Genomic DNA, 12715 nt, shown 5'->3' on the forward strand with positions numbered 1-12715 from the left:
CCGGGCCCCCTCGGTCTGCTGACAGCTCTCCTCTGCAGAGGGGTCAGCGGGTGGGGGGGGAGATTCGACCTCAGCCGTTTCCTGCGTGGGCCCCAGGTTCCTCCTTTGTGACGGCCCACGGAGGCGCCCGCTGCTGCTGCGGGTGGCACAGGCGGCTCAGGCCTGCCTGGTGACGTCGGCTGCGACTTCCGCGTGGCCAGGCTCTCTGCTCTCAGCTCACTGCACACACACTGCTCTCCCCTGAGAGCTTCATTCCCGCTCCAAGCCAATGCCTTGAGCCCACGCTGTGGCCCCAAGCTGTCCTGTGTGCTGGGGCTTTGAACCCGCCTCCTACATGAATGACAGCAGTGTGGACCAAACACACGGCTTCCTATGTGGGGTACAGAGGCGGCTCACTGAGGAACAGCATGACCGGTGGCGGGCGTGGGAGGCTGTGTGAGGGGGTTTGCAGGGAGCCTTTGAGAGACAGAGAGCTCCTGCCAGCCTGGTCATCCCCCAGGTCCTGCGACAGCTGCAGCTGAAGCCGGAGCCAGGTCTCCCCCGTGGGGGACAGAAGCTGTTTGAGCCAGCACGGCTGCCCACCAGGGTCTGCCCTGCATCACCCACAATCCTCCTGGGTGAGCCTGGGACCACGGAGGCGCCGCCTCTGAGCACCAGTGCCATGGAGCAGCCGGGGCGGGGGGGGGGGGGTTGTCCAGATCCCGCGGGATCAAACACGGGGTGGGGGGCAGTTGCAGCTGTCTGGGTGGACGTGAGTCGGGCTCTGCACTGGCCATGGCCCTCCCGCTACCCTCTGGACTCTCAGCATTGCATGTCCGGTGGAGGGTTTGACGGCCGCTAAGAACCTCGGGAGAGCCTGAGGACCCCTCCCCGCCTCGGCATCCACCTACGCCATCCCCCCCACCCCGAAACCGCCTTCATTTTGTCATCGCTGCCCCGCGTGGAGCCGTCAGCTGCACCAGAGGCTGCGGCACGGCCTCGGCCTCCGCGCCCCTTCTCTTACTCCCATTTGCCGCGTAGGAAGTCCCGGTTCCTAGCGCAGCACAGAGCCCACTGTGGCCGGGATGGCGTTTGCAGTCCGCTCCAGGCCCTGCTGCCTCTCCCCGCCCCCCACGCACCATTGGCCTCTGTGCGTGGGTCGCCCAGGCCGCCCTCCGCCCTCCGCCCTCTGCCCTCCGCCCTCTGCCCTCCGCCCTCTGCCCTCGGTGCATTCTGCTCCTGCTGCCGGGAAGGGCGGTTCTGCCGCACTCAGGGTCCCCTGAGCTCATCTCAGAGAGCTCCCCCGCCGAACGTGTGCAGCCAGCTTGGTCACAGACCCAGCTCTGTGTGTTCTGACGCTTCCCCTTGTGGTCTGGACCCTACTGTTGAGCAGGTTCCTCACGGTTTCCTTAGCACCCAGCAACTTGCCATGTATGCAGTGGGCACTCAATAGTGTTTCCCCAGCACCCGGAGACTTGCCCTGCACACAGTGGGCACTCAATAGTGTTTCCCCAGCACCTGGAGACTTGCCCTGTATACAGCAGGCACTCAGTCAATGTTTCCCCAACACCTGGAGACTTGCCCTGTATACAGCAGGCACTCAGTCAGTGTTCCCCAGCACCCGGAGACTTGCCCTGTATACAGCAGGCACTCAGTCAGTGTTTCCCCAGCACCTGGTGACTTGCCCTGTATACAGCAGGCACTCAGTCAGTGTTCCCCAGCACCCGGAGACTTGCCCTGTATACAGCAGGCACTAGTGTGTCGCTCAGAGGTTAAGACGTCACAGGACACCTGTGTCCCATACCAGTGTCCTGGGTTTGAGTCCTGGCTCTGCACCAGCCCGGCCTCCTGCCCACTGGACTCTGGGGTCCGCAGGCTGTGACTCGGGCACTTGGGCCCCAGCGTTGGCCTGGCCCCGTCTCGGCTGTTGCAGGCATTTGGGGAATGAACCATGGACAGGAGACGTCGCGCTCTTCCTCTCTGTCTCTCCCCTCTGTCTCTCTGCCTTTCACGTAAAATAAATAAAAGGGTGCAGCAGCAGCCTTTTAAATACATGAACTAGTGGTTTTGTGGGGCAGGGGTTGGGACCCAGCGGGAAGTCAGCCGATCCCCAGGTCCGCCCAGCCCCCATGGCTGTCGTCGCCCTCCTCTTCCTCCTCTTCAGCCTGTGTCTGGTGTAGCCAGGTGCGTGCTGGGCGAGGGAGTGGCCATGACCCTGTAGGGGCCGCTGACGGGGGTACCCAGGGCCAGGGGAACCCACGAGGTAGGGCTCCCCCAGCCGAAACCCTTCCGAGCCCCAGCTCCTGTCCCTGCCCCTGGGCTCCAGCCCGGCTGTGGGCTTCCAGGACGCGCATCAGGGTCAGTGGGAGTGGGGGTGGGGGCGGCGATGGATGTGTGTGAGATCGGGGTCAGCTCTGTGTGTGGTACAGGACTGGGGAATTCGTGACCCCCTCCCGCCAGGGAGCCACTCTCTCCTCCTCCCTTTTAGATCATGCTTTGTAGGACAGAGAGGGACACACAGCTCCCGCCCCCCCCCCCCCAGGTGTCTCCCTGCTGCAGGAGCCACAGGAGGGGACCCGCGGCCAGGGGAACCCAGAAGCCCTCGTGGTGAGTGCGGGTCCAGCCCCGTGCTGGGAGCCGTCCACACAGCACGGTGAATATGCCAACTTCGCCTTGTCCTGCGTGGAGAGGCGGTGCGGGCCGTGCGGGCGCCCGTGTGGGGCGAGGTCCCGCCTCCTCCTCGGACGCCCCAGCAGGCTCCCGGTCCCCCGTGTGTTCCTCGCTGGATGAGCTGACTCTTCTCGGACCTGTGCTGGTCCCCAGTCCACCCAGCCCTGTGATCCAGCCCTCAGGCAGGAGAGAGAGAGAGGAGGAGAGAGAGAGAGAGAAAGAGAGACGTGGTTGGTTATGATAAGTGCATGGAGGCTTTGGGTTGCTGGGCAGGCACATCCCGTATCCGAGTGCCAGGTTCCAGTCCTGGCTGCTCCTCTTCCAATCCAGTTCCTTGCTGATGGCCTGGGAAAGCAGCAGCAGATGTCCCTAGTGCTTGGGCCCCTGCACCCATGTGGGAGACCTGGATGGAGCTCCTGGCTTCTCCCTGGCCCAGGCCTGGCCATGGTGGGCACTTAGGGAGTGAACCAGAAGATGGAAGAAGATCCCTCTCTCTCTCTTTCTTTCTCTTTCTTTCTTTCTTTCTTTCTTTCTTTCTTTCTTTCTTTCTTTTTTTTTGAGATTTATTTATTTGAAAGGCAGAGTTACAGAGAGGCAGGGGCAGAGACAGAGAGAGGTCTTCCATCTGCTGGTTCACTCCCCAGATGGTCACAATGGTGGTAGCTGTGCCGACCCAAAGTCAGGAACCAAGAGCTTCCTCCAGGTCTCCCATGGGGTGCAGGGCCCAAGCACTTGGGCCATCCTCCACTGCCCTCCCGGGCCACAGCAGAGAGCTGGCCTGGAAGAGGGGCAACCGGGACAGAATCCGGCGCCCCAACCAGGACTAGAACCCGGGGTGCCGGCGCCGCAGGCGGAGAATTAGCCTAGTGAGCTGCGGCGCCTGCCAGAAGTAAATCTTTTAAAACAAAACAACAAACAAAGCTATGCGGGCACTGCCCATTTGCAGCCCACAGCTCCGAGGGGCACCCTCTTCTGGTGTTTTACGCCGCGAATGCTGTTGCCCTGTAGAGCTGGCTGAGGAGGACGAAGCCGCCCCTGCGGTGCTCCGGCCAAGGTGAGGCGGAAGTCAGAGCAGGGCGGCCCCGGTACGGGGCCACGTTTCCAGGCAGAGGGGACTGTGGCTGAGGTGGACGCCACGGGTCAGGGCGAGGGGGCCCGGGAGATTCTGGGAGGTGGATGTGTTGGCCACGGCTTTGGACAGAAACCTCGCGGGCCGCGGCCGGCCACACCGAACTCCCTGGTCCACAGGACGCAGGAGTTGTGTGCGTGGGGCCTAAGCCACGGTCCCTGCCCTGCACCCCAGCCTGGGCCAAGGGCAGACGCCTGGACCAGGGGGTGGCACCGCGGTTGGTCCCGGGGCCCAGCCGGGAGCTGATGGCGCACCACGCAGCCTACCCCGTCCCGCGTTCGGACCTCGGGCCTCGCAGCCGCCTGTCGCCTCCTTGAAGATTTGCTCACTTCTCCTTGGAACTCGGCCCTTGCTTTTAACCGGGCTCCGGGACCCCCTTCACGCTGCCTCCCCCCTTTCTCCTCGCAAATGCAGATCTCGTGGCGACGTTAGCGGGCCCCATCTGCCCCGCCTCTCTGGGTCCCCGGCGGGTCTGACTCTGGGTCTCAGCTGGGTTGAGAGTTTGTTGGGTGTGGCTACTGGAGGGGACACCGTGCTGGTGGCATCTGGTGGTGCCGGCGAGGAAGGGGCGGCGCGATGTCTCATCACGCACCTCCCGCCTGCCGGAGGCAGAGTCACCGGGTCCCCAAGAGCAGCTGGGGCTGGGACACCCTGATCTGAGCTCTCTGGTTCCAGCCACGGCGGCCACTGCTGAGCGGCACCCAGCTCTTGGCTTCGTCGTTTGCTCATCGCCGTCCTCTCTGCAGAAGCTGTCGCCGTACGAGGTCTGCTCTCTTCGGGCTCCGAGGAAAACTCCCCGAGGCCTTGCGGTTGAGGGCCTGCCTTGTCCTCCCGCCTCTGACCGCGCACCAGAACGCCCACGCATTTCACGGCTGGTGGGAACAGAGAGGGGTGCAGCCGCCCCGGGAAACACCTGGATCTGCGAAAGTGTTAGGGGCAGAACCTGGCAGAGGGTGTGGACTTTGAGTTGGGCACAAGGAATACATTTGGGAATCTATGGCACAGCAGGTGCAGCCAGCTCACAACGATACAGTGTTACTAGGACTGACACACACTTGCCGACCCCTAAGAGAGTAGATTTCCTGTGCTCACTGCCAAAGAAGAGACATTTGGGGCGAGATGGGTTCAAGAGCTTGACTTAATCACCACGTGATGTCTGCACTGTAGCCATAAACGCATACAATTATTTGTTCATTAGAAAGTGCCGCTTTTGGGGACAGCGTCCTGGGGCAGGCGGTAGCCCCATGAGGGCACCAGTTTGTATCTGGCTGCTCCACCTCTAATCCAGCTCCCTGCTAACAGCCTGGGGAAAACACCAGAAGATGGTCCAACTGCTTGGGCCCCTGCCACCCATGTGAGAGACCCAGGTGAAGCTCCTGGCTCCTGGCTGTTGCAGCCATTTGGGGAGTGAAGCAGTGATGGGAAATCTCTCTCTGTATCTCCCTCGCTCTGTAATTCTGCCTTTCCAACAAATAACTAAAAATTAAAGAGAAACTGCTTTCTTAATAAATAAACACGCAATTGTCTCTTGGCCTAGCAATTCCACTCTGGGATACTCTAAGGCTTGAGAGCAGGACCTCAGGGGAAACCTGTGCAGGGCGGAGCCCCCTGGCTCCATGGGCGGGCGGGTGCAGAGCGCGGCGGCCTTACACCTCGGAATATCAGTGTGGAAGGGCAGGAATTCAAGCACACGCTGCAGGGTGGATAGACCTTGGGGGCGCTGTGCGAGTGCCCTTTGGGGCTGGGCCAGGTTGGGCCAGGTGCCAGAGCTTCGTCTGGGTCTGAGGTCCTCCGAGGCGTCAAACCCACAGAGACAGGAAGTGGAGCGGTGGGCACTGGGAGCTGGGGGGGCCTGTGTAGATGCAGGGTTATGGTTCTGCCGAACGAGAAACCTACAAGCGGCCGGCAAGCCCAGAATTCCTTGCAGCTGGCGTGGCGGTGAGGTCTGACGTGCCCGTGGGTTCTGGGCGGTTGCCTGCTGGGGAAGACTTGGCTGTGAGCCTAACAAGCGCCAGGTGTGGCCAGCGCAGGTTTGTTGCCCCCTTCCTCCTGCCTAGGGCATGGAGGAGGAGGAGGAGGAGGGAGGAGACGCCCCCTCCCCTAGGCTGCACCACCGACCCCTCGTTTGTCTAATCCGTGTTTTCAGGTTTTTAATTCCGTGCAGCTGAAAGCAGTTGTGGGTGATGGGCCTGTGGGTGCTGAGTGCAGCGGGCGCTGGCACCGAAACACCTGGAGTCAGACGCCACCGCGGGCATGCACCACATGGGGCCCGGCCGCCCTCCTGCCGGGAGACGGGGCGCAGGAGGGAGGGCCTGTTGGAGACCCCGCTTCCAGTCCGTCCAGGTATGGGCCCCGAGCCGGGGTGTGGCGCGCAGGCTAACCCTGCCTTTATCTCTTTGAGGAGCGACCAAGCCGTGTTCCGCACACCTGTGCCTGTTCCAGCCGCACCTGCCACACTCCAGGCCCCCTCTCTGGTCCTCGCCAACACTCGTTTTCCCTTTACAACAGTCACCCTTGTAGGGGCCATCTTCACCGCGGCTTGGATCTGGGGGTGTGGGAAGCCAGCCCGGGGCCCCAGCAGGCGGACGGATGGCGCAGCCCGGGCTGGAGCGGGGAGATAAGTGGACCGGCCTGGAACACACATGCCAGTCATCCCGGCCAGGATGCAGCTGGGGCTGGCGGGGGAGGGGCACTTGGCCTCCGCGCACCCTGGGCCCGGCTCAGGAGCCATGGCTGCACCCGGCTGTGTCCTGTTCTGCCTCGGTGAGTCCTAGGTGCCCGAGGGCAGGTGCGGGGCCCAGGCACTGATCAAACACTAGTGCCCATGCGGAAGCTCGGGCGGAGGGGACCGGCCAGAGCCCCTTCCTCGGCGGGCTGGGGAGTGGAGCGGGGAGGGGTGCGTTTTGCCAGTTACTTCATGGCAGGTCAGGAGGGGCGCTCGGGTCTCCCGGGGGGGGGGGGGCCCAGCTTCCTGCCTCTCTGCCGTGAGTACATCTTTGTTTCTAAGAGCCTGGGCTTGGTGATGTGGGGACTGGGCTGCAGGGCGGGTGAGCCGGGGTCCTTCACAGCAGCCGAGCAAACGGGGGTCCCCACGGGGCCCGGGGTCGGCCGGGGCCTGCTGTGTCCTCTTCACCCGCTGTGCGGGGCCCAGGTGCCGGGCGGCTCTGCTCGGCCGCGAGGGGCCACAGGGCCGGCTCTGGGCACAAACGCCCTGGACCAGGGCCAGGGGCTGGGCCGTCTTCTGTGTTCTTGGTTCTTTGTCACGGACAAAGTCCTTTAGCCCCCGGCGGCCCCCAAGATAGTGCCTGCAGTTGCCGTCACTTTACAGCCAAGAAACTGAGGCCCGGAGGGAACAAGCCACACGGCAGGGGCTCGGCCACAGATAGGGTGTGTGTGTGTGTGTGTGTGTGGGCTCTTTTTATTTTCATCTTTAAATAAAACAAAGATTGATGTTATGTACTGAAAGGCAGAGAGAGAGACAGAGAGTCTTCCATCCGCTAGTTCACTCCCCAAATGGCCACAATGGCCGGGGCTGGGCCAGGCTGAAGCCAGGAGCCAGGAGCTTCTTCCAGGTCTCCCACGCGGGTGCAGGGGCCCAAGGACTTGGGCCATCTTCTACTGCTTTCCCAGGCCACAGCAGAGAGCTGGATGGAAGTGGAGCAGTTGGGTCTCGAACTGGCACCCAGATGGGATGCCGGCACAACCCCATTTTGTATTTGATGAATTTGGGTGCCCAGCGTGTCCCCTTGGTGTGGGGTTTTATTGTGCGTGTTACAAACCTACACTACACAATGTGTGTATACTATACTATACTATACGATGTGCACTAGAGTATGCAGGGCCATTCTGTGCCGTGACTGTGCACCCTCGAGCGGCCACGGGCCTTGCTGGGAGACGGGAGACTGGAGGGGGCGGGCGGTGGGTGGTGTCAGACACAGCCCCTCCCCCACGCTGAACTCAGGAACCCGCAGAGAGCAGGATGCATTGGGGGACTTCAAGAAGTTCTTGGAAAATGGAATTTTTCCCACGAACTTTAAAACGTACCCCTTCTAGAACCATGGAGATACAAGATATCAGAGGTGGGGGTGTGGCCCAGCAGCCAAGATGCCACCGAGTCGGCGTATCCCTCAGCCAGTGCCTGGGTTCGAGTCCTGACTCCAGCTTCCTGCTGGTGCACCTGGGAGGCGTCAGGCGTCGGCCCAAGCCCGTGGGTCCCGGCAGCCCACCTGGGAGACCTGGGAGGAGTCCGGGGCCCCAGCCTTGTGGCCTGGCCCAGCCCTGCCTGTTGCCCGCATTTGGGGAGGGAGCCAGGGGATGGGGGATCTCTCTCTTTCTCTCTCTCTCTGCCTTTCAAATACATTAAGTATTTTTTTAAAAATTTTTTTCTTTTTATTTATTCATTTATTTTTGACAGGCAGAGTGGACAGTGAGAGAGAGAGAGACAGAGAGAAAGGTCTTCCTTTGCCGTTGGTTCACCCTCCAATGGCCGCTGCGGCCGGCGCATCTCGCTGATCCGAAGCCAGGAGCCAGGTGCTTCTCCTGGTCTCCCATGGGGTGCAGGGCCCAAGCACTTGGGCCATCCTCCACTGCCTTCCCGGGCCACAGCAGAGAGCTGGCCTGGAAGAGGGGCAACCGGGACAGAATCCGGTGCCCCGACCGGGACTAGAACCCGGGGTGCCGGCGCCGCAGGCGGAGGATTAGCCTAGTGAGCTGCGGCGCCGGCCAGAAGTAAATCTTTTAAAACAAAACAACAAACAAAGCTTGCGGGCACTGCCCATTTGCAGCCCACAGCTCCGAGGGGCACCCTCTTCTGGTGTTTTACGCCGCGAATGCTGTTGCCCTGTAGAGCTGGCTGAGGAGGACGAAGCCGCCCCTGCGGTGCTCCGGCCAAGGTGAGGCGGAAGTCAGAGCAGGGCGGCCCTGGTACGGGGCCACGTTTCCAGGCAGAGGGGACTGTGGCTGAGGTGGACGCCACGGGTCAGGGCGAGGGGGCCCGGGAGATTCTGGGAGGTGGATGTGTTGGCCACGGCTTTGGACGGCAACCTCGCGGGCCGCGGCCGGCCACACCGAACTCCCTGGTCCACAGGACGCAGGAGTTGTGTGGGTGGGGCCTAGGCCACGGTCCCTGCCCTGCACCCCAGCCTGGGCCAAGGGCAGACGCCTGGACCAGGGGGTGGCACCGCGGTTGGTCCCGGGGCCCAGCCGGGAGCTGATGGCGCACCACGCAGCCTACCCCGTCCCGCGTTCGGACCTCGGGCCTCGCAGCCGCCTGTCGCCTCCTTGAAGATTTGCTCACTTCTCCTTGGAACTCGGCCCTTGCTTTTAACCGGGCTCCGGGACCCCCTTCACGCTGCCTCCCCCCTTTCTCCTCGCAAATGCAGATCTCGTGGCGACGTTAGCGGGCCCCATCTGCCCCGCCTCTCTGGGTCCCCGGCGGGTCTGACTCTGGGTCTCAGCTGGGTTGAGAGTTTGTTGGGTGTGGCTACTGGAGGGGACACCGTGCTGGTGGCATCTGGTGGTGCCAGCGAGGAAGGGGCAGCGCGATGTCTCATCACGCACCTCCCGCCCGCCGGAGGCGGAGTCACCGGGTCCCCAAGAGCAGCTGGGGCTGGGACACCCTGATCTGAGCTCTCTGGTTCCAGCCACGGCGGCCACTGCTGAGCGGCACCCAGCTCTTGGCTTCGTCGTTTGCTCATCGCCGTCCTCTCTGCAGAAGCTGTCGCCGTAACGAGCTCTGCTCTCTTCAGGCTCCGAGGAAAACTCCCCGAGGCCTTGCGGTTGAGGGCCTGCCTTGTCCTCCCGCCTCTGACCGCGCACCAGAACGCCCACGCATTTCACGGCTGGTGGGAACAGAGAGGGGAGCAGCCGCCCCGGGGAAACACCTGGATCTGCGAAAGTGTTAGGGGCAGAACCTGGCAGAGGGTGTGGACTTTGAGTTGGGCACAAGGAATACATTTGGAAATCTATGACACAGCAGGTGCAGCCAGCTCACAATGATACAGTGTTACTAGGACTGACACACACTTGCCGACCCCTAAGAGAGTAGATTTCCTGTCCTCACTGTCAAAGAAGAGACATTTGGGGCGAGATGGGTTCAAGAGCTTGACTTAATCACCACGTGATGTCTGCACTGTAGCCATAAACGCATACAATTATTTGTTCATTAGAAAGTGCCGCTTTTGGGGACAGCGTCCTGGGGCAGGCGGTAGCCCCATGAGGGCACCAGTTTGTATCTGGCTGCTCCACCTCTAATCCAGCTCCCTGCTAACAGCTTGGGGAAAACACCAGAAGATGGTCCAACTGCTTGGGCCCCTGCCACCCATGTGAGAGACCCGGGTGAAGCTCCTGGCTCCTGGCTGTTGCAGCCATTTGGGGAGTGAAGCAGCGATGGGAAATCTCTCTCTGTATCTCCCTCGCTCTGTAATTCTGCCTTTCAAACAAATAACTAAAAATTAAAGAGAAACTGCTTTCTTAATAAATAAACACGCAATTGTCTCGTGGCCTAGCAATTCCACCCTGGGATACTCTAAGGGTTGAGAGCAGGACCTCAGGGGAAACCTGTGCAGGGCGGAGCTCCCTGGCTCCATGGGCGGGCGGGTGCAGAGCGCGGCGGCCTTACACCTCGGAATATCAGTGTGGAAGGGCAGGAATTCAAGCACACGCTGCAGGGTGGATAGACCTTGGGGGCGCTGTGCGAGTGCCCTTTGGGGCTGGGCCAGGTTGGGCCAGGTGCCAGAGCTTCGTCTGGGTCTGAGGTCCTCCGAGGCGTCAAACCCACAGAGACAGGAAGTGGAGCGGTGGGCACTGGGAGCTGGGGGCCTGTGTAGATGCAGGGTTATGGTTCTGCCGAACGAGAAACCTACAAGCGGCCGGCAAGCCCAGAATTCCTTGCAGCTGGCGTGGCTGTGAGGTCTGATTTTGCCCGTGGGTTCTGGGCGGTTGCCTGCTGGGGAAGACTTGGCTGTGAGCCTAACAAGCGCCAGGTGTGGCCAGCGCAAGTTTGTTGCCCCTTTCCTCCTGCCTAGGGCATGGAGGAGGAGGAGGAGGAGGAGGGAGGAGACGCCCCCTCCCCTAGGCTGCACCACCGACCCCTCGTTTGTCTAATCCGTGTTTTCAGGTTTTTAATTCCGTGCAGCTGAAAGCAGTTGTGGGTGATGGGCCTGTGGGTGCTGAGTGCAGCGGGCGCTGGCACCGAAACACCTGGAGTCAGACGCCACCGCGGGCATGCACCACATGGGGCCCGGCCGCCCTCCTGCCGGGAGACGGGGCGCAGGAGGGAGGGCCTGTTGGAGACCCCGCTTCCAGTCCGTCCAGGTATGGGCCCCGAGCCGGGGTGTGGCGCGCAGGCTAACCCTGCCTTTATCTCTTTGAGGAGCGACCAAGCCGTGTTCCGCACACCTGTGCCTGTTCCAGCCGCACCTGCCACACTCCAGGCCCCCTCTCTGGTCCTCGCCAACACTCGTTTTCCCTTTACAACAGTCACCCTTGTAGGGGCCATCTTCACCGCGGCTTGGATCTGGGGGTGTGGGAAGCCAGCCCGGGGCCCCAGCAGGCGGACGGATGGCGCAGCCCGGGCTGGAGCGGGGAGATAAGTGGACCGGCCTGGAACACACATGCCAGTCATCCCGGCCAGGATGCAGCTGGGGCTGGCGGGGGAGGGGCACTTGGCCTCCGCGCACCCTGGGCCCGGCTCAGGAGCCATGGCTGCACCCGGCTGTGTCCTGTTCTGCCTCGGTGAGTCCTAGGTGCCCGAGGGCTGGTGCGGGGCCCAGGCACTGATCAAACACTAGTGCCCATGCGGAAGCTCGGGCGGAGGGGACCGGCCAGAGCCCCTTCCTTGGTGGGCTGGGGAGTGGAGCAGGGAGGGGTGCGTTTTGCCAGTTACTTCGTGGCAGGTCAGGAGGGGCGCTCGGGTCTCCCGGGGGGGCCCCAGCTTCCTGCCTCTCTGCCGTGAGTACATCTTTGTTTCTAAGAGTCTGGGCTTGGTGATGTGGGGACCGGGCTGCAGGGCGGGTGAGCCGGGGTCCTTCACAGCAGCCGAGCAAACGGGGGTCCCCACGGGGCCCGGGGTCGGCCGGGGCCTGCTGTGTCCTCTTCACCCGCTGTGCAGGGCCCAGGTGCCCGGCGGCCCTGCTCGGCCGCGAGGGGCCACAGGGCCGGCTCTGGGCACAAACGCCCTGGACCAGGGCCAGGGGCTGGGCCGTCTTCTGTGTTCTTGGTTCTTTGTCACGGACAAAGTCCTTTAGCCCCCGGCGGCCCCCAAGATAGTGCCTGCAGTTGCCGTCACTTTACAGCCAAGAAACTGAGGCCCGGAGGGAACAAGCCACACGGCAGGGGCTCGGCCACAGATAGGGTGTGTGTGTGTGTGTGTGTGTGGGCTCTTTTTATTTTCATCTTTAAATAAAACAAAGATTGATGTTATGTACTGAAAGGCAGAGAGAGAGAGAGACAGAGAGTCTTCCATCCGCTAGTTCACTCCCCAAATGGCCACAATGGCCGGGGCTGGGCCAGGCTGAAGCCAGGAGCTGGGAGCTTCTCCAGGTCTCCCACGCGGGTGCGGGGGCCCAAGGACTTGGGCCATCTTCTACTGCTTTCCCAGGCCATAGCAGAGAGCTGGATGGAAGTGGAGCAGCTGGGTCTCGAACTGGCACCCAGATGGGAAGCCGGCACAACCCCATTTTGTATTTGATGAATTTGGGTGCCCAGCATGTCCCCTTGGTGTGGAGTTTTATTGTGCGTGTTACAAACCTACACTACACAATGTGTGTATACTATACTACACTATACAATGTGCACTAGAGTATGCAGGGCCATTCTGTGCCGTGACTGTGCACCCTCGAGCGGCCACGGGCCTTGCTGGGAGACGGGAGACTGGAGGGGGCGGGCGGTGGGTGGTGTCAGACACAGCCCCTCCCCCACGCTGAACTCAGGAACCCG

This window comes from Lepus europaeus, chromosome 19 (assembly GCF_033115175.1).
Source record: "Lepus europaeus isolate LE1 chromosome 19, mLepTim1.pri, whole genome shotgun sequence".
NCBI lineage: Eukaryota > Metazoa > Chordata > Mammalia > Lagomorpha > Leporidae > Lepus > Lepus europaeus.